Raw genomic sequence first — 22,390 nt, 5'->3', positions numbered from 1 at the left:
TATGCGCACACGCGTACACGCGCACATTTATACTCACACATACATATACATTATTTACACACATATATCTATATACGCACACATATAATCACACGTACATGAAAACATACACATACACACGTTTTACACACAGACACGCTTATACACATAAATACACATACACACATACATGCAAACAAGCATATACACACATTTAGATTATACACAACTATTCATATACACGCATATATAAACACACACGTGTATATACACACACATACTATATTATCATACACACACTTACACACACACACACACACACACATACTCACACACATAAATTTTATACACATTTACACATACACACACATATACATGCACACAAACAAGTACACATTCATATTAAATACACATACACTTATACACCCATATATACACACACACACACATGCATGCACACAAACATACATACATTCACATTATATACACACACACATTTACACAACTATACACCCATACACACACACACACACACACACACACACACATAATTGCACACATACACAAATTTACACTTATACACTTAGACCCACATACATGCACACAACATATACACACTCGCATTATATACACATACACACATTTACACAACTATACATATACATGCATATATATACACACACACACACACACACATACACACATAAATACACATTTACGCGTACAGACACATATATATATATATATATATATACACACAAATTTATGCATATATATACACACATACACACACACACACACACACACACACATACACACATAAATACACATTTACGCGTACAGACACATATATATATATATACACACAAATTTATGCATATATATACACACATACACACACACACACACATACACACACACACAGATATACACATACATATAGTCACTCACTCTCTCAGACACCATGCCGGTCTACACTAGGATGAAAAACACAAGATGTCAAAATTGAAACTGTACACTGTATTTCAATAAAGACACTTGTGACTAAATGACTGGAGAAAAACTGAAATATAATGATTTTGTATAATGTTTACGTCTGGATCTCTACAGTTTGTAAAGATATTTGTTATTTTATTTGGCAGTATATCAGACCATATCTGTACCACACCGCTGATGTTTTCCTCTGACAGTGGTAATGAGTTTTGATCGGATTACTGTGGTGTGTCCAGTGGCTGTAATGTGTCCGGTGCCGTCAGCCTCGCCTCGCCTCCTCATTATTCAGCCGCTCATGAATCAGTCAGGCAGGAGCTAAGCAAATTATCTCCAATTAGTGTTTGTTTGTGCTGATTATATTCCTCCAGCAGTGACTCCTGAGGGCCAGAGATGGACTGATCTCGCCACGTCTGATCCGACCTGCAGGAACAGAGTATTTAGAGTATTTTAATCTTAAAACATGCAATAGATCATCTAGTGCTGCACAAAAAGCACATTTATACATATTAAAAATGCATATTTAAACACTTTTATACAGTTGAAGTCAGAATTATTCACCCCCCGGTTAAACTTTCATTTGTTTCTATTTTCCCCCAATTTCTGTTTAGTAATAGTTTTAATATCTATTCTCTAATAACTGATTTATTTTCTCTTCATCATGATGACAGCACATAATATTAGACTAGATGTTCTTCAAGAGCACTCGGAGGAGACCCACGCCAACACGGAGAACATGCAAACTCCACACAGAAACACCAACTGACCCAGCTGGGACTCGAACCAGAGACCTTCTGGCTGAGAGGCGACAGCGCTAGCCACTGAGACGGTGTACCGGCATATTTATTTATTTATTATTGTTCTAGTTTAATGAATGCTGATCTTCAGTCATCACTTGTTCAGTGTGTGTGGTATCAGTGCACCGCTGCGCTCATAAACCAGCTTTTTAGCTGTAAAGGTGCAGTTTGCTTCAGCACATGTTCAGCAGCGGTGGTGAAACAGGAGCTTTTCTGGAGGTCCACTAGTGTGTGTGTGTGTGTGTGTGTGTTCTGCATGTTCAGCTCTGGAGGTTTGGAGGGTTTGTTCAGGGTGGGGATTTGGCTGTGTTTCCTGAACTTTGCTCACAATCAATGTTCCATTTATAGAAATCAATGTGGAGAGCAAATGTTGGAGGAGTGAAACACGAGCGTGTGTGTGTGTGTGTTAGAGGATGAGAGCACACACAGAGAGAGAGAGAGAGAGAGAGAGAGAGTGAATGGAGGAGCTGATGGCAAAGTGTGTGTGTGTGTGTGTGTGTGTGAGAGACAGAGTGTTTCTCAGCAGTGTGTGTGAGTGTATCTCAGTTGTAATATGTGTGTGTGTGTGTGTTTCTCTGCAATGTATTAGTGTTTGTATTTCTCAGGTGTGTGAGTGATTCTCACCAGCGTATGAGTGTGTGTTTCTCACTGATTTGTGTGTGTGTGTGTGTGTGTGTGTGTGTGTGTGTGTGTGTGTGTGTGTGTGTGTGTGTGACAAATATATTTATAGAGCAAAAGGAAAACTGTTATGTTGCTCTATATATTTATCAGTTTTTCTCTGTTGCTCTGTCACACTATTCATTTGTTTTATATTTTGCTCTGTATACTTATCTGATTTGTTCATTTTTTCTATATATGTTGCTCTATTTTTATTTGCTGTATAAATTACTCTTTTATCAGTTTCTCTATATATACACTTCACTCTGTTTGTTGTATATGTTGCTCTATATATTTATCAGTTTTGCTCTGTTGCTCTATATATGTCCCTCTATATTACTTGCTGTATATATCGCTCTATATATGCATCAGTCTACACTGTAAAAAATTCCTGTAAATTTACGGTGAAAATAAACAGCAAAATACTGTTTTAATGTAAAAACAGCAAGTTGCCGTTTTTTACAATGCATCATGGGAAGACTTGCTCACTTCAGTTTGAGTGGTTGAGCAACAACAGTAAGGGCACTGTAATTTAACGGTTTTATACCATATTTTTTTCTGTGTACACAAGACGCCATTTTGGATTATCTACATGAGGTAAGTTTGCAGCTCCATATGTGACTAAATATCTGTAAAGTACCTGTTAGTTTTTAAAATCACATGTAAACATCCAATAAACACACAACTGCAACAATGATTTGACTGTGTGAATTTGAAAAGCAAGATTAGCATAAGGACTCGGTAACGTTAGTCCTCACATCTCCTGGAGCCTGGATGGATATTTTACCTGAACTTTTAGGAACAGTGAAAATGTTGAACGTTATAATTTGTGGTTACATGAACTGGTACATTGCCCTGCATTTTATGACAGATTTGAACTGCGTGCCTCTGTTTGAAACTCCAAGGTACTTACAAGAAAGGATAATTAGATAATTTGGATATTTTCGACGAGGTAAGAAGCTATATCTGTAAACGTACTCTTTAAATTACTTATTAAATTTAAATATCATGCCATAAACATCCAATCAGCACATAACCAAAGCACCTGTTTATTTAATTGCAGGATCCGATCGTGTGAATGTCTTGAGAAGAGAAAGGGGGTAACTTTAGCCTAATTTAGCAAGCTAACGATAGCTGGAGGACTCATTTTCACATCACACACAGGTAAGAATGTTAAACCTAGATTTTACATGAACTTTGAGTGAAGATCGTACAGAATCTTTTTTTTTTTCATGTGGTTACATGTGTAACTTGCATATTTGGTCCATTTTATTACAGATACACCTTTTCATTTGCAACTCCGGTGCTTCTAAAAATAACATTTTAAGATCGAGTGAGACCTTTGTTATTTTTACGTTATTGCAGTTGGTTTATATAGAAATTGACTAAAGTTACGATCAGATTTTATGCTTGGTAACGTTACCTAAAGTAGCAGAGCTTTTAATATTTTTTGTGAGTAAGGAGTAACTGCTATTATAATGACAATTCTTTACAATTCATTTTTGACCAATAGATATCTGCCACCACTGCTAATCTTGAAAAGATGGGTAACCTGCCTGTGACTCCTCATTTGATTCTGCCTGGTAAGTATTTTGTGATTAAGATAGGGAAAAACCTTTGCTGGTTTGTAGTTGACGAAATAGATTCATTCGTTTTTTAATTCATTAAAGCAAAGTCTCATTTAGTTAGAAATGTATGTATTTGTTTTGATCTGATACCCAAAGAAATAAACTTGCCTTTTAGAAGCCTAGTTATCCTTTAGTATTACTATTGACATACTATTGTCAATGTTTTAACACATGCTTAAGACATTCTGTCACTTTTCATTATCTTTGAGTCTCAGATTACCTGGTTTGATTTCATGTAGTTGCTTATTATATTTATTTAAATATTTATTTTATTTTGAAAAATTATATTGTATTGCTTTATCACGTCTTGCATAATTTTAACATGGCCCTTTCTACACCAAGCCTTTCAAAACAAATGATAAATCACAGAATTAATCTCCAGAATAATTCCTAAATAATGCTTTAATCAACCAATTTATTAAAGGTTCAGATGATACTTTGGGCCAGTGGATAAAACAATGGATGATCAGCATGGAAGGCAGAGTAATCTGTGAGGGTGAGCATGCACACTGGAATTCCTTCAAAGGTAATATGTTTGCACTTACATATTTTTAGTTTAATTTAGCATGAGGACTTCATGGAATAGAATATTGTTATGTCCAACTTGTCACATGTGTGTTTGTGTGTATACACTACAAGTGAAAAGTTTGGAATCAGAAATATATATATATATATATATATATATATCGTATAATAAGCTTCTTGTGCTCACAAAGGCTAAACAATACTGTAATAGAAACAAGGACAAATACATCAAAAACTGTGATATAGTGAAATGTCAGTTAAATAGTATATATTTATCATAAACTAATTAAATCATGTACTGGTATTTTATTGTATTTAGTTTAAAATGTGATTCTTGTATTTTAAAAATAAATTTTGATCATCATTACAAATACTAGTCCTCAGTGTCACATAATTCTCATGGTGCTTAATATAACCATCTGCTAAGAATAAACATTTATTGTTGTTGTCATAACTTTGTGAAACAATACAATATACATTATTCATTCATTTTCTTTTCGGCTTAGTCCCTTTATTATTCCAGGGTTGCCACAGCTTAATGAACCGCCAACTTATCCAGCACATGTTTTATGCAGTGGATGCCCTTCCAGCTGCAACCCATCTCTGGGAAACATCCATACACACCCATTCACACACATACACTACGAACAATATAGCCTACCCAATTCACCTGTACCACATCTTTAGACTTGTGGGGGAAACCAGAGCACCAGGAAGAAACCCACGTGAACACGGGGAGAACATGCAAACTCCGCACAGAAACGTCAACTGACCTAGCCAAGTCTCGAACCAGTGACCTTCTTGCTGTGAGGTGACAGCACTACCTACTGCGCCACCACGTCAGTACACATTATACAATACTATTTCAAAGTACCATTGAAAATTAATTACTTTTACTCATCAAACTAAATTGTTCAAGCATGAAAGTAAATTAGACAACGCGGTGGCTCAGTAGGTAGTGCTGTCACCTCACAGCAAGAAAGTTGCTGGTTCAAGCCTCGACTGGGTCAGCATTTCCGCGTGGAGTTTGCATGTTCTCCTTGTGTTCGCGTAGGCTTCCTCCGGGTGCTCCGGTTTTCCCCACAGTCCAAAGACATGCGATACAGGTGAATTGGGTAAGCTACATTGTCTGTAGTGTATGAGTGTGAATGAGAGTGTATGAGTGTTTCCCAGTAATGGGTTGCAGCTGGAAGGGCATCCGCTGCGTAAGACATATGATGGATAAGTTGGCGGTTCATTCCGCTGTGGCGACCCCAGATTAATAAAGGGAAAAAGCCAAAAAGAAAATGAATGAAGGAATGAATAAAAGTAAATTAATTTTTTATAATGCAAAAAAGATTTTAAATAAAATTACTTTTTTTTTTTTAATCAAACAATTGTAAAATAATGTATCAGTTTCCAAAATACTTTGAAGCTTTTTTTTTTTAGCACTGATCATTATAAGAATCAATATTAGTGGTTTTGTACCAATAATATAATGATTTCTTAAGGATCATGTGACACTAAATTAAATGTGAAACTAAGTTCAATAAGAAAAAAAATAAAAATTGAAAATTTTGAATTATTTAAAATGTGTAGTAACTAGGGATGTAACAAAATTGTAAATACCGTCATACCGCAATAGAAAATTTTTTCAATATTAGCGTAGTTGCATGACTCAACAAAACTATATTTCTGAGAAAAGTTTGCTTAGGCGAATGAAGCGAAAGGGAGGTAGCGGGAACTACAATTCCCATCAGCCCAGGATGATTCCCATCATCCTTTGCGGTCTGTTGTCGCTACAGATCCAGTAATGCGGAAATGGAGTGTGGTGCTAGTAGCGGGGAAGAAAAAGAGCTGGAAATGATCGAACCTAAAGCGGGTTTCAAATCGGATGTTTGAAAGCATTTCGATTTCTCTCTAAAAAGATACAAGAAAGGAGAAAAGGTGACAGGCAAAGAAAAAAACAGTATGCAGGCACTGCCAGACTGTTGTAAAATATAAGTCGGGGAATACGACTAAAAACAGTCATGGGGACTGCAGAACACAGCACACTTGTTAGATTGATGCAGACATTGACTTGTACCGCAAAGAGACCTCTAGCTCACTCATGGCTTGTCCTCTCAAGTGGGGGAAAGACAATGCATAACGTTACCCACTGCTGTCAACCTTGGCTAAATCATATTTCTCTGTCCCAGAAACCTCAGTCCCAAATGAGAGGGTTTATTTCTGTTGCAGGGGACATGCCCAGAGATCCCAGATTTTACCAGATTTTAGTTATATGATCATTTTCCTTAAAAAACCCATCTCTATCTAAGTGAGTGAGTGATTAAATGTTGAATGTGATGAGTTTTCAACAATACTAAATTGAAACTTTTTAATATATATATATATATATATATATATATATATATATATATATATATATATATATATATATATATATATATATATATATATATATATATATATATATATATAGTTTAATAGTTTTTTGTTATTAAAATTTAAAAATTGAAGTTCCTGTTTCGAAACTTACAGATAGATGGCTAATTTGTATGTCATTGATATGTTCAGTGCTAAGGTAAATAAACACTTTTGGGACTTTTTTCAAGTCTTTTCATTAGTTTTGTTTTTTCCTGTAAATTATTCAATAAGTATGCCATTCATACTGAGTATTATCGTACAGTGAAATTCTGATACTGTTACATCCCTAGTAGTAACACTTTAAAATTCAACATTTTTACTTTATTTTTGATCAAATAAATGCAGCCTTTGTGAGCAGAATAGCCTTTTTAAACATGACCTCTAAAATCTCTGTCCTTCAGATTAATATTTGTGCATAAACATTAGATTAGTCAAAGCCAAAATTGGAGCTAATAAACTTAGTACACGCCAGTGAATATTTTGATGAAAAAAAATAAATACATCTTTAATAATAACAGGAATAACAGGAAAAAAATATTACTCTGTTTAATAAAACTGTTTTGTTTAAATGCACCAATATATATTTGTCTATATTCACTGAGGAATTTATACAAATATACATTTTTTAAAGGGGCTGTTCATTTATGCTGAACACTATATGTGGTGTGTGTGCGTGCGTGCGTGGTCAAAATTATTAGCCTCCTTGATTTTTTTGTTCTTTTTTCAATAATTACATATTTATGATTAACAGAGCAAAGAATATTTCACAGAATTTCTCATATTATTTCTCCTGGAGAAATTTTTTCTGATTTTTAGCTACAATAAAAGTAGTTTTTATTTTATTTTTTAAAAATATTAAGGTCAATATTATTAGTCCCCTAAAGCAATACATATTTTTGATTGTTTACAGAACAAACCATCGTTATACAATGACTTTAATTAACCTAATTAACCTAGTTAGGCCTTTATATGTCACCTTAAGCTAAACACTAGTATTTTAAGAAAATATAGGCAATTATTATCTGCTGTCATCATGGAAAAGATAAAAGAAATCAGTTATTAGTTTTTACAAATTAGTTATTAAAACTAGTATGTTCAGAAATGTTGAACAAATCTTCTCTTTGTTAAACAGAAATTGGGGAAAAAATATATATATTATATTATATACAGTTGAAGTCTGAATTATTTGCCCCCTGTTTATTTTTTTCCCCTATTTCTGTTTAACGGAGAGAATTTCTTCAACACATTTCTAAACATAACAGTGTTAATAACTCATCTCTAATAACTGATTTATTTTCTCTTTGTCATGATGATAGTAAATAATATTTGACGAGATATACTTCAAGACACTTCTATACAGCTTAAAATGACATTTAAAGGCTTAACTGGGTTAATTAGGTTAACTAGGCTGATTAGGGTAATTAGGCAAGTCATTGTATAGCAATGGTTTGTTTTGTAGACTATCTAAACATTATATAGCTTAAAGGGGCTAGTAATTTTGACCTTAAAATCAATATTTAAAAAGTAAAAGTCAAAATAAAACAAGACTTTTTCCTGAAAAACAAATATTATCAGATACTGTGAGCATTTACTTGCTCTGTTAAACATTATTAGGAAAATAATGAAAATAAATAATTCAAAAAAAGGGGCTGATAATTCTGACTTCAACTGCACATAAATAATAGCAAATAGGGACTTTAACTATGTACACACACGTCACTGGTGTTGTTCAAAAATCAAACATTTTAACATTTGAATGCCCTTTTCATGTCTTTAATCTTCATCATATAATAATAACCTTTTTTCAGGGAAAACCATTTTAGTGCTGCAAAAATGCATGTGCTTTTTCACTAAAATTTTCTTTCAGAACAGAAAATCACTTTTGCAGATAGTTTATTTATTTTTGTAAGTCATACAATTTTAAATACCTTGTTCACAGAAAATCTTTTATTCTTATTATTCAGATGCTTTGCTGGCATAAATCCAGAGAGGGGAACCAAGGCTGTGAGAGGAAATGTGACGTCAAAAAAAAACTGGCAAGACAGTTCAGAAGAAGACCATGACTGTAAACCCCAAGGTTTCAAACCTTTTAAAGAAACTAATGGACTTTGAATGGGACTTTATTTAAAATGCAGCTAGCTTGCACCCCCCTACTTTTGCAACACAGAGGCCTTTTTTCTTTATTTGCTGAAGCTCATTTTGGGGCTATAAATTTTTATATTTTATATCCAAGACTTAATTGTAAAGTGGCTATTTATAATTTTTTTCTATGACATTCGGTAAGTTGCTTCTTGTTGTACAATGCTGAATACAATCTTAACATTTCTGGAGAACTTACAATTTTTGCCTGTTCTTTGGCTTAATATTTTCACAAACACAATGCAGATTTTATTTTGTGTTGTTTGAAAATAAAAATGTGAAATATAACTTGGATTTATTTCTCTTTTTGAATCATTTTAATCTGAAATAATATGGTTAAATATGGATTGTAATTTAACAGCTTTATGCTTCTAAATAACAGATGCATGCTGTAGATAAAATGTAAAAAAGGTAGGGCACTGTATTTTTACATTAGAATAACAGTGGTATGCTGTATCTTACAAAACAGTATCATGCTGTTAATTTAAAATGGCAGGGCACTGTATTTTTACAGTTCCATAACAGTAGATTACTGTGGCTAAAAAAACTGTATCATGCTGTTAATTTAAAACGGTAGGGCACTGTATTTTTACAGTTCCACAACAGTAGAATACTGTTGCTAACAAAAACAGTATCATGCTGGTAATTTAAAAAACGGTAGGGCACCATATTTTTACAGTATGATAATGGCAACCACAGCTGCCAGTAGATTACCGTTTTTTTACAGGGAAATTTTTTACAGTGTAGCTCTGTTGCTTTATACATGTCCCTCTATATTATTTGCTGTATATATTGCTCTGTATATGAATAAGTTTTGCACGTGTTGCTCTATATTTGTCGGTATTGTTGCTTTATCTATATTTATAAGTTGTGCTATGATGCTCTAAATTTGTTGCTCTATGTTTATTTGCTGTATATATTGCTCTATTTATCATTTTTCTGTCTGTTGCTCTATATATCGCTTCTATTTTCATTTGTTGTTGTCGCTCTATATATTTATCGGTTTTGCTCAGTTGCTCTATAAATGTCGCTCTATATATATTTGTTGTTAAACTTGCTCTGTATATTTATTCTATGTTCAATGTTCTGTCGCTCTATATTTCTTTTCTGTCATTCACTGTTTGTTGCAGCTTGCTCTGTTTACTATACAAGTCGCTCTAAAGTGATCACCATCACGATCTATCACTGTTGCTTTATATATCTCATCACCATTGCTTTCTTTCAATCTATGACTCCATCCCTATATTGATCAATATATATATATATATATATACATACACACATACACAAGTAAAACCTTCCAAATTAGCATTTGTCAGACCTTTTCAAACCTTGCAAACCTGATTTTGTCAAATCGTTATTCACGATGTGAAGTTAAAATTGATCGAAATTAATAAAAAGTTTTCATTTAAAATGGCTTGGATTCTGCATTCTGATTGGACAGTGCAGCGTTCAAATTCACAACAGTAAGAGTTGATGCATCATTTCTACTTTTTTCATAATTTACATGTCAGCGCTCAGACCTGCGGGTTCATGTCAACAGGAAGTCCAGACTCCTTCCTGTCTTTGTTCTCCAGATGAGTCTGATATCCAGTGCCATGATATATTGTGATTAAACTCAATATTCGAGTGTGTATTTGCTGTATAAACGCTCTGATAACCTTCTGTTCTCCGTGCAGATGGTCCGCCGAGATCATCTTCAGTCAAATTTATGCTCTCACTTAAAGATCATCTGGATTTGGGGAAATTTAATCCCGACTCCATGACTGCGAGATTTAATCAGAAAACACGCCGTGTACATATTCATCTGCTCACACAATCTTAAGCAGTTCTCATCAGCCGTTTTCATTTTCTTTTTTCGCTGTAGTTCGAGTCCCCGTGGTCATAAATCACGCCGCTGTGGTCTGTCCATTACACTGGCACTCTTTATTACTGCTGTTTTCCAGTTCAAGTTCTCTGGAATTAATTAAGCAGTGTTAAGACGGTTAACTACTCTGTGTTTAGCTTTCATTAGCTTTGTGTTGACGCTGCATTTTTGTTTCTTTTGTTTTTATGGTGGTGGATGACATGTTGTGGCCCCCCGTTTTGGTATTTTCCACATGCGGCTGCACCAGGCTTTTCCTTTTCCGTATCTTCAGGAAGCAGCCAAGAATGTGTAAAGGAGAAGGGAGGGTGGAGCGCCCGTCCTGAGGGACCCATCCCGAATAATGACCAGAAATGACCTCATGACTAACTAGCTGTTTACTCATCTGCTGTGTAGTTTGAGTATATAGACATACATTGAACATTTGTATTTAGTTACGCTGCAGGTCTGTGCTTGATTCTGATTGGCTGATGATCACTCTCAGGTGTATGGTTATTGTCAGGGCACAGCTAAAGTAGTTCCAGCAGATTTAGAGCGAATTACAGCTCCATGAAATTATTTCTATATACTGTAAATAGCTATTTATAGTAATTGAATTATAAATGAGCTCCTACTGTTATATTTTAAATAATTTCGGCTTCTTCAGTCAGACACTTGCAGCTCATCCAGAATGCTGCAGCCAGAATTCTGACCAGAAGCAGGAAATCAGAGCACATCACACCTGTCCTCAGGTCTCTACACTGGCTGCCAGTTACATTCAGAATAGATTTTAAAGTATTATTACTGGTCTATAAATCACTAAATGGCCAAGGACCTCAATACATTACAGATATGCTCACTGAATACAAACCTAACAGATCACTCAGATCTTTAGGATCATATAAACTAGAAGTTCCAAGAGTTCAGTCTAAGCAGGGTGAATCTGCCTTCAGCCACTACGCCCCTTGCTGCTGGAATCAGCTTCCAGAAATGATCAGATGTGCTCCAACATTAGGCACATTCAAATCAAGACTGAAAACACATCTGTTTAGCTGTGCCTTTACTGAATGAGCACTGTGCTGCGTCCGACAGATCGCACTATTATGTTTTTCGTTTTCTTTTTCATTCTTTTATAACCTATTTTAACTCATTTTAATTTTTTTTTATCTGTTTTTAATAATTTTTATTGTCTGCATTTTATTTTCCTAAACTTGTCTTTTTTATTCCTGTTTATGTAAAGCACTTTGAATTGCCACTGTGTATGAAATGTGCTATATAAATAAACTTGCCTTGCCTTGCCTTGCCTTGCCTTGCCTTGCCTTGCCTTGCCTTATGTGGCAAAAAAGTGACTTCTGATTTATTTCTGATGTAGTTTTAGAAGGTAATGACTTTATTGTGGTGTATTACTGTTTATACTACAGGTCTGCTGAATGCTTGATTCTGATTGGCTGATGATCACTCTCAGGTGTATGGCTATTGTCAGGGCACAGCTAAAGTAGTTCCGGCAGGTTTAGAGCGAATTACGGCTCAATTGAATTATTCCTATTACCTGTAATTTGCTATTTATAGTAATTGAATTATAAATGAGCTCCTACTGTTATATTTTTATTAATTTCAGCTTCTTTATGTGGCAAAAAAGTGACTTCTGATTTGTTCCTGATGTAGTTTTAGTTCTGTATTGTGGTGTATTGCTGTTTATACTACAGGTCGGCTGAATGCTTGATTCTGATTGGCTGATGATCACTCTCAGGTGTATGGTTATTGTCAGGGCACAGCTAAAGTAGTTCCGGCAGGTTTAGAGCGAATTACAGCTCAATTGAATTATTCCTATAACCTGTAAATAGCTATTTATAGCAATTGAATTATAAATGAGCTCCTACTGTTATATTTTAATTAATTTCGGCTTCTTTATGTGGTAAAAAAGTGACTTCTGATTTATTTCTGATGTAGTTTTAATTGGGAATGACTGTATTGTGGTGTATTACTGTTTATACTACAGGTCTGCTGAATGCTTGATTCTGATTGGTCACTCTAAGGCAGGGCTGCCCATACCTGATCCTGGAGGGCCGGTGTCCTGCATATTTTAGTTCCAACCAGAATTAAACACACCTGAAGCAGCTAATCAAGCTCTCTGTAGGTATACTAGAAGCTTCCAGGCAGGTGGGTTGAAGAACGTTGGAGCTAAACTATACAGAACACCTTGATTTTTCTTTTCACTCAGGTGTTTGATCAGTTATTCCCTACACATATGTTCTCCATGTAAGCTCAGCAGAAGCAGTGCGATTGTGTCGCCTCTTGTGTGTCATATAGATGTCTCTCCCAGACTCTGGGCTCTGCGGTGGAGTGGTGTATCATTTGTTCTGGGTTTAGTCTGAGGCTGTGGTGTGGGTGTGTGAATCTGGCCCGTGTAGAGGAAGGACGCCGTGTGTGATGTTTGTGGAGTAAATCAGTGTTCAGATCCACAAACTCGTCCTATCAGCATTACAGCATCTGTGCGCACAGGAAGTGGAGTTTCCCAGCAGCGCTCTGGGTGTGGTGCGCGCAAAAACACTTTTATCGCTGCGATAATGAACCGTCCTGCACACTGTGGGAAACATTAGCAGAGGAGCCAATGAGGACCCTCAAACAGCAGTGCTGTAAAGGAGACCTGTTACACTGGAAACTGTCTCTGCTGTCTCTAGTGTGTGTGTGTGTGTGTGTGTGTGTGCAATATAATGTGTGTAATGTAGTAAGTGTGTGTGTTTGCTTTTGTGTGTTTGTGTTTGTTTGCTTTTGTGTGTGTGTGTGTGTACAATATAATGTGTGTTTGTTTGTATCTGTGTCACTTTGTCTGAATGTGTGTGCGCATGTCTTTGTCTAAATGTATGTGTATGTCTCTGTGTGTGTGCATGCGTGCGTACGTTTGTGTCTGCATTTGTATGTAGTGTGTGTGTGTGTGTGTGTGTGTGTGTGTGTGCATGCTTCTGTGTGTTTGTGTCTGCATATGTGTGTGTGTGTGTGTGTTTCTGTGTCTGTCTGTGTATAATATGTATGTCTCTGTGTGTGTGCATGCGTGCGTACGTTTGTCTCTGCATATGTGTGTAGTGTGTGTGTGTGTGTGTGTGTGTGTGTGTGCGCGTGCTTCTGTGTGTTTGTCTGCATATGTGTGTGTGTTTGTGTTTCTGTGTCTGTCTGTGTATAATATGTATGTGTGTGTGTGTGTGTGTGTGTGTGTGTGTGTGTGTGTGTGTGTGTGTGTGTGCGTCTGTGTGTTTGTGTCTGCGTGAGTGTCTGTCTGTGTGTGTGTGTGTGTGCAATATAATGTGTGTAATGTAGTGTATGTTTGTACAATATACAGTATTTGTGTGTGTTTGTGTTTTGTATGTGTGTCACTTTGTCTAGATGTGTGTGTGCGTGTCTCTGTGTATATGTATGTGTAAGTCTGTGTGTGTGTGCTTGTGCAATGTTTTGTATCTGTGTCTGTTTAGACGTGTGTGCATGTGTCTTTGTCTGTGTATACTATATATTTGTGTGTGTGTGTTTGTGTATGTGTGTGTGTGTGTGTGTGTGTGTGTGCTTCTGTGTGTTTGTGTCTGCATGTGTGTGTGCACGTCTAAAATGTGTGTGTGTCTTTGTTTATCTGTGTCACTGTCCAGGTGTGTGTGTGTGTAATGTGTGTGTTTTTGTGTAATGTGGTGTGTGTTTTATGTGTGTGTGTGTGTGTGTGTGTGTGTGTGTGTGTGTGTGCAATACAATGTGTAATGTGTGTATGTGTATGCATGTGTGTGTGTGTGCAATGTGAGTTTGTATTTTTATCTGTGTGTCTAGATGTGTGTGCGTATGCGTCTCTGTGAACAATGCGTGAGTGTGTGTCTGTGTAATATAATAAGAGTGTGTGCGCTTCTGTGTGTGTGTCTGTATCTGTGTGTGTGCAATAACGTGTGTTTGTATCTGTGTGTCATTTTGTCTACATATGTGTGTGTCTGCCTGTTTGTGTCTAAATATGTGTGTGCAGTGGGTTTTTGTATCCGTGTACCTATATCCAGATGTGTGTGTGTGTGTGTGTGTGTGTGTGTGTGTGTGTGTGTGTTTCTGTCTGTGTATAATATATGTGTATGTCTTTGTGTAATATCTGTATATATTGTGTGTATGTGTGATATGATGAATGTGTGTGTGTGTGTGTGTGTGTGTGATCATACTATTTTCTAACACATGTAGTTCAGTAACAGTTGAATGAATATCCTGCTCTATGGAAGCTCCTGTGTTCCTCAGACAGCAGTAGGAGATCCTGCATGGTTGTGTGTTGATGAATGTGAGTAAACAGCGCAGCGTCTCGTCAGCTGTCAGTCAGTGTAAGTGGGCGGGGCTTGAGTCTCTGAGTTCAGCAGGTCACTGTGTGTCTGTTCTCTGATAAGACTGAAGCTCTTTGTGTGGGCTGCTTGTATTTATTTTATACTTTTACAGATCATATCAGTGCATCGTCTGTAGTAAATCTTACACACACACAGAACAAAGTGAAGCACCAAAAGCAATCTGCCTGAAGCTCCACAAAGCCTCCATTGTGTCCTGACGCTCGCAGTCACGCTGGACGCAGGTTTGCAGGAGAAATGCATTGCAATTTTCTTATTACTGTGCAATCATTTCATTGCGGATCAGTTCCGCCGTTCTCCAGGGCCATGTCGGCTATATTTGAGCAGAGGAACAGAGAGCCTTTCATGGCACGGATGCACTCCAGATTAGCATTGAATTTGCAATTCAGTCACATGAGGCTGAAGATCCAGCCGGCGCAGGACTTTCTGACTAATCTTACACTTGTGGGATTATGACGCTCAGAGATTCTTGTGGTGATTTCATTGTAATAGTTTACGGTATTATCGCGCTGTTGACCTAAACTGCAAAAAAGTTAACAAGAAAAGTTATTTGACAGGTATAATAGCTAGTGGTGCTCATTTTTTTCATCATTTTACCAATCAGCAAGCGCCGCTCATTAACCAAATATTAACATGCACAACCAACAGTGTCTGAGGTTTACACTGAAATGATTGAGTACAAGCGTAAACGTGAAAGACTGAAGCAGTGTTCTGACGCTGTTACCTGATAGATTCAAAAGAGACAGATGGAGACAAGATTAATTAAATACACATTTAACAACTGTAGTGAGACGCCATCCAGAGAGACATCCTTGATAAACTGTCCTAAGAAACTGTCCTTGATAAATACCGTTCCTAAGGTATGTGTAAGATTTTTTTTTTATTTACTTTTTTTGTTGTTTTTTTCAGGACAGCAGTTTCTCCAGCAGAAAAACTTATCCAAAGATGCTGTTTTTAATTGTAAAAAAATCGTTGGTTTTGTAACTGATGAAGACCGCAGAAGTCAGTTATTCATTTTCATTATTTAACCCAACATGTTTACTGCTACAAAATATTTTAAATCTTTCAAATATCTATCGTTTTCAAAGGGGAAAAAGGTTTTGTTATTTACCCAGATATTTAAAAAGAATATATTGTAGTAATCACAAAACCCTGATACCGGGAAACAGTGATATTATTGTCCAAGGTCATCATACCGTCAGAATCTTATACCAGCTCATGCCTAATCACAATGCGTGTTTTTTAATATCCTGCATCCTCATTTCAAACAAATCAACTTGCAAGTGGATTATAAAGTGCAGTAGGAGGCATTTCAGTTGTGTCTGTATTTAAATCTCATTAGTGAATGTTAATGCATTAGAATCAGAGAAAAGCCAGATTTCATATGTGTACTATGTAAATATTAGTAAAAACCCAATTGTATTAGTTATTAATAGGCTTACATGGAATTTATGTGTGCAGAAATATGCAAATGTTTATTTGTTTACAATACAGTTTTAAGTCTTTCAGTTGATATATCATATAAGAGACTATAAGAGTCAAGTGGATCTCATTGGATTTGCACTATAACACATTAATGAAAGTTCTCGTTTTGAGTTTTTATTTACTTTACCACCAAAATTTGCAGATTTTGTACACAATTAGAAAATAATATGCAAAGTCCTCAGATTTAATCTGCCCTGGTTATTAACTCCATTTCAATAAACTATAAGAATTTGTGATCAGGATACAGCTACCATTTTAACATGTTCAACATAAACTATACATTAAATTAGGAAATAAGATAAATAGCAGCTTTTGTAGGTTTTCATTGAGAGTTTAGATTAATTAACTAATTTTATCTATTGTATTGCACAGTGTTTATGTACAATATCTCTTTTCCATCAATATTTCATAATTGTAGGCCAGATTACTGTAAGGATATGAACCAATTAAGTCTTCATCAATTGCTGCCGTTATGAACACCACTGCTAATACAATCTAAATATTCTTGGAAAAAAACTCTGTTAAAGTTTAAATACAGTATTCATTAATCATATACTATATTAGTCATAATAAATCACTCACAGTATATCAGTGTTGTGCATGCTCATTATCAGGATATGTTGAATGACTGAATATTGGCGTATGGTCTAATCTTACTGTAGAAGCCGAGTAGAAGCTTCGTATCATGATTTGTATTCAGTGTTTGAGGAATATTAACACGTGTTGTCTTGAGTAATCACTTCTGCAAGCTGTTAACTCATTAGTGCCCTGCTGAGAGCAGCGTTTGACACCAAACCAGCAGCTGTGAACTCCTGACAAACACTTCTTAAACTCTGTTCAGAGGATTCTTCTGAGGAGACTTTAATGCAGGGATGTCAAACTCAATTCCTGGAGGGCCGCAGCTCTGCACAGTTTAGTTCCAACCCTAATTAAACACACCCGATCAAACTAATTGAGTCCTTTAGGCCTGTTTGAAACCTACAGGTAAGTGTGTTGGAGCAGGGTTGGAACTAAACTGTGCAGAGCTGCAGCCCTCCAAGAATTGAGTTTGACACCCCTGCATAAATTAATCTATAAATTTATGAAAGTGATAAGTAGTGTTTTTGTTCTATTAAGTGAAATACGGGTTTTACAAAACCTAATATTGTTGGATTAGTAATTATATGTATAGCTGTTATATATATATATATAGGCTGCTTTGATCCTAATTGTGGTGTTTTGGTGACTGTCGCTTTAAATCCAAATGAGATTGTGCTCTTTTTCAGAAGAAGGCGGAGCTACAGATGCATATGCATCAGCATAGTGACAGATGTAAAACAGCAGTGTGTGTGTGTTGTCAGTGCTGGTCAGGTGTGCTTCAGTGTGTGCTTGATGCTTCTGTCAGTCTTTGTCGCTGCTGTCGCTGTTCATCTAGAACTCCACATCTATAATCCTCTTAGTCTATGCTGACATCATCTTCAGCAGGTCAAACACTCTAATGGCTAATGGACAGACGGCTGCTTCTCACTCAGGGCTGCTGTTTATGCTAATGAGATGGAGAGATGGGCACTAGTGGGCGGGGCTTTCCCCCTCTAAAGACACGTACAAAGAGAGAATGTCAATCACAGTGTTTCATTCTTCAAGTCTGATTAGAACAAACACAGTTCATGTTGAGCTGCTGTAGATCCTCACACACTGCTGACACACTCAACATGGGGTTAAACCCCTCATGAAAGTGATTTCTGCATAATAGCTGCCCTTTAATCTATCAAATGTGACCACAAAAAGCTGTTCAGTATCAGTATGTAACTGCAATAGTGACGTAAACCTAATCTGCATGTCTTTGATCTGCTAATGAGATGTGCTTTGTAGAGTGATTAGTGAAGTCGTGTTGAGGAGCTGAATGTGTCTGAAGCTGTAATCACCGCAGTAAAGCAGCGCTAACGGCTCCTCACGCCAGAATCTGGAGAACTGCTGATGTTCTGGGGATCTTTTGAAGACGTCTCCCGCTGTGCTGGATTCTCTCAGGAATGTTCGGAGCTGCCGGCGTGGATCACAGATATTGTCCGGGCTTCGGCTGGAATTTGCATTATTCTGATCCTCTGAAAACCTTGAATATTAAAGAAAGGTGATGCGCTGTGGGTCGAGTGAGGATGTTTGAGCAGACTCTGTAAATATTACTGTGGTAAACGAAACGCAGCTTGAGAACGGCCGTGACAAACCAGTGTGTTTGATTTGGAACTCACTTTCAGTGTGTGTGCTAAGTTAATTCTCGACCTTGGGCATCAAAACACTAAGCGGAATACTGAGGTAGACGGATTCCTCATTTTTTGGATGAAGGATTATTTTTTAAAAGAAATCCACTCCATAAATATATAATAGTAGAAAATAAAATACATTTTTAATGGATGTGTGTGTGTGTTTTATTGTGCGCCATTTAAAATTTATTCTCCTGGAGTGCCTCAGGGCGCTGTGCTTGGGCCGCTGCTTTTCTAGATGCAACCTCAAGGATCTGTCATTCTCAAACATCCTACCTGTAAAGTGTAAGAAGGTTGCTAAGGGGCTTGAATGGTTGCTAAGGTGTTAAAAGTGGTTGCTAAGTTAGCTTAAAAGGAATTAGTAAATTGTTCTGTTGTTGTTGTTTTTTTGGTTGCTACTAGGTGGTTGCTAAGGTGCTGTAAATGGTTGCTTAGGTGCTTGGGAAGCATCGAAATGGTAGCAAGTTCCTTGCTAAGGTGTTCTTTGGTGGTTGCTAGTAAGTTGCTAATGTGTCATATGGTTACTTTGGAAGCTTCAATAAGGTAGTAAGTTGTTCTGTTTTTGTTTATTGGTTGCTAAGCTCTTATGTGGTGGTTGCTATGTAGTTCTAAGGTGTTCTAAATGGTAATGTAGTAAGTTGGGTTTTTTGGTTGCTAAGGTGTCCTAAATGGTTGCTTGGGTACTTTTAATAGGGTAGTAAGTTGTTCCGTTTTGTTTTGTTTTTTGGCTGCTTATGTGTTAGATGGTGGTTACAAGGGGGTAAATGGTTGCTATGATACTTGGGTAGCATAAAAACATATTAAGTTGTTCTGTGTGTCTATTGGTTGCTAAGGTGTTCCTGGGTGGTTGCTTGTTAGTTGCCAAGTTATCATAAATGGTCACTTTGGTAGCTTCAATAAGGTAGGTTGTTTTGTGTGTTTTTTGGTGGCTAATTTGTTTCTAGGTGGTTGCTAGGTAGTTTCTAAGTTGTCCAAAATGGTAAGATAGTAATTGTTTTGGGTGTTGTTAATATTATTTGTTTGGTTGCTAAGGTGTCCTAAATGGTTGCTTAGGTAGTTGTAAGAAGGAAGTAAGTAATTCTGTGTGTTTATTGGTTGCTAAGGTGTTCTTGGGTGTTAGTTGCTAAGGTGTCATAAATGGACACTTTGGAAGCTTCAGTAAGGTAATCATTTGTTATTGGTGAGGTGTTTCTGGATAGTTGCTAGGTAGTTGCTAAGGTGTCCTAAATGATTTCTGGGGTAGCTTTAAGAAAGTCGATAGTTGTTTTGGTGATTTCAAGATTGTTTGTTGTTGCTAAGGTGTGGTGGTTGCTAACCTGGGTGGTTGCTATGTTGTTTCTAAGGTCTCTTCATTGCTAAACATGGTCACTGGTTCGAGCCTCAGCTTGGTCAGTTGGTGTTTGTGTGTGGAGTTTGCATGTTCTCCCCGTGTTGGTGTGGGTTTCTTCCGGGTGCTCCGGTTTCCCCCACAGTCCAAACCCATGCGCTATAGGGGAAATTATCAACCAAACTGGCCGTAGTGTATGAGTGTGTGTATGTGAATGAGTGTGCATGGGTGTTTCCCAGTGATGGGTTGCAGCTGGAAGGGCCTCCGCTGTGTAAAACATATGCTTGATAAGTTGGCGGTTCATTCCGATGTGGCGACCCCTGATTAATATAGGGACAAAGCTAAAAAGAAAAATGAATGAGTGAATATTGTATTCTATACTGTGTTTATATTGATTATTATGTTAGGGTTATGGTTTAGATCAGTGAATGAAGGCCGCCAGTCTCATAACTGCTATATCGAGTATAATTGGATAAAACAGAGCGAATCTAAACTTCATAAAGTCAGTTTACACGACAGCTCTTCATCCATAATGATATTTCAGAGAAAACAGCTTCTTTTCCATAAATCCCTCCTTAATCCCCCCCAAATAGCCCAACTGTAGCCCGAAGCTTAACGTGCTGATTGAAGAGCGAGACCATGAGCAGAATTGTATTAAATATGTCCTGTGAAAGCAGATGGCTACTCGCAGCACATCATCTCCTCTCCTCAGAGGATAATCGGGTCACGGGACGTCCTGAGGTCAGATCTGCAGACGCTGGAGAACAAAAGCAGGAGCAGCAATTAACACACACTCCACCAGCAGTGTAATGAGCGGCCTTCAATTCATTCTGCCTGGACACTTGTTTGATAGAGTCTGTGACGGTGAAGATAAGACTGCTTGATTATGGAAAACGAGTGTAATCCTGGAGCTTTTTCAAATAGAGCTTGAAGTTTATATGTATTTCACAATACTCATTGTTTCAAAGCAGCATATATAAGCATAATTAACCTGCAGTTATAGTGTACATGTATAAATTGAATTGTTATTTCTGTCTGCATGTATCGGTGTGTGTTGTATCTGTATTTTGCCTCTGATGTGGTGGAGAGCATGTTTGAGATCTCCCGTAAGAGTGAAACTATGCAGGAGTATAATGTGCCGCTGCTGAACTCCTGCCAAAAACAACTGCAGATCCAGACCTCCGTGATGATCCTCTGATTCACAGCCAGATCTGCGTTTATTATTCACTCTCTACATTTCTGGAATATTTCTGCTTTTACTTAAGGAAATACAAGTCTCCTATTGAAACAGAACACATCTCCTGTTGCTTTTCAGACTGTAAACATTTACTGCTATTATTATAAACAAAACATTTACATGAAAAAAGCACTTTTTAAACTAAAGTTTCTGCAATTTTATGTTTTTATATAATGTTTTATTTATACATTGTAAAACACATTACAAAAATATACGAAAAAGGCAACGTAAACAAGTTACAATAAGCAAATACACTGAGAATTTTAAGCATAAAACAAAACAAAACTCTGGGAGTTGGGGATGGGAACTCAATCAGAAAGAGCAGAGTAATGTTTGCCCAGTATGGTGTCCAGATCTGAAGCAGGAGGTGCATTTGGAGAGTTGACATTTTTTTTTGCACACAAAAATCTTGAATTGGTAAATATCAAAAAAAAAAAAGAGCTTTTGGGACCTTTAAATTAAGAGGATTCATTTATTAATTTTCTTTTAGTCCCTTATTTATCAGAGGTCGCCACAGTGGAATGAACCGCCAACTATTCCATCATTTGTTTTACACAACAGCGGATGCAAATTCAGCCGCAACACAGTACTGGGAAACACTAACACACACACACACACACACACACACTACGGCTAATTAATTTGATCAATTCCTCTAGCACGTGTTTGGGTTGTGGGGGAACCAAGCACCCGGAGGAAACCCACGCCAACACGGGGAGAACATGCAAACTCCACACAGAAATATAACCCAGCCGGGACTTGAACCAGCGACTTTCTAGCTGTGAGGCGAC

The 22,390-nt window shown here is 36.8% G+C and overlaps 1 protein-coding gene and 1 long non-coding RNA gene across 2 annotated transcripts in view; both read left to right on the top strand.

Annotated features, from left to right (window-relative positions):
- ptprma (protein tyrosine phosphatase receptor type Ma) overlaps positions 1 to 22,390 on the top strand; it is a gene marked incomplete at both ends in the record, with an annotated part of 253,813 nt that overhangs the window by 41,555 nt on the left and 189,868 nt on the right.
- Positions 3,563 to 9,409, top strand: LOC147838120 (uncharacterized). The gene is made up of 3 exons (XR_015525450.1): positions 3,563 to 4,006; positions 4,476 to 4,577; positions 8,947 to 9,409. It is a non-coding gene; the product is annotated as an uncharacterized LOC147838120 (long non-coding RNA).

The sequence above is a fragment of the Danio rerio genome, chromosome 24 (assembly GCF_052040795.2).
Source record: "Danio rerio strain M-AB ecotype USA chromosome 24, GRCz13ab, whole genome shotgun sequence".
Lineage (NCBI taxonomy): Eukaryota > Metazoa > Chordata > Actinopteri > Cypriniformes > Danionidae > Danio > Danio rerio.
The sequence above is the reverse complement of the archived record's forward strand: the minus strand, read 5'-3'. Positions and strand labels throughout refer to the sequence as shown.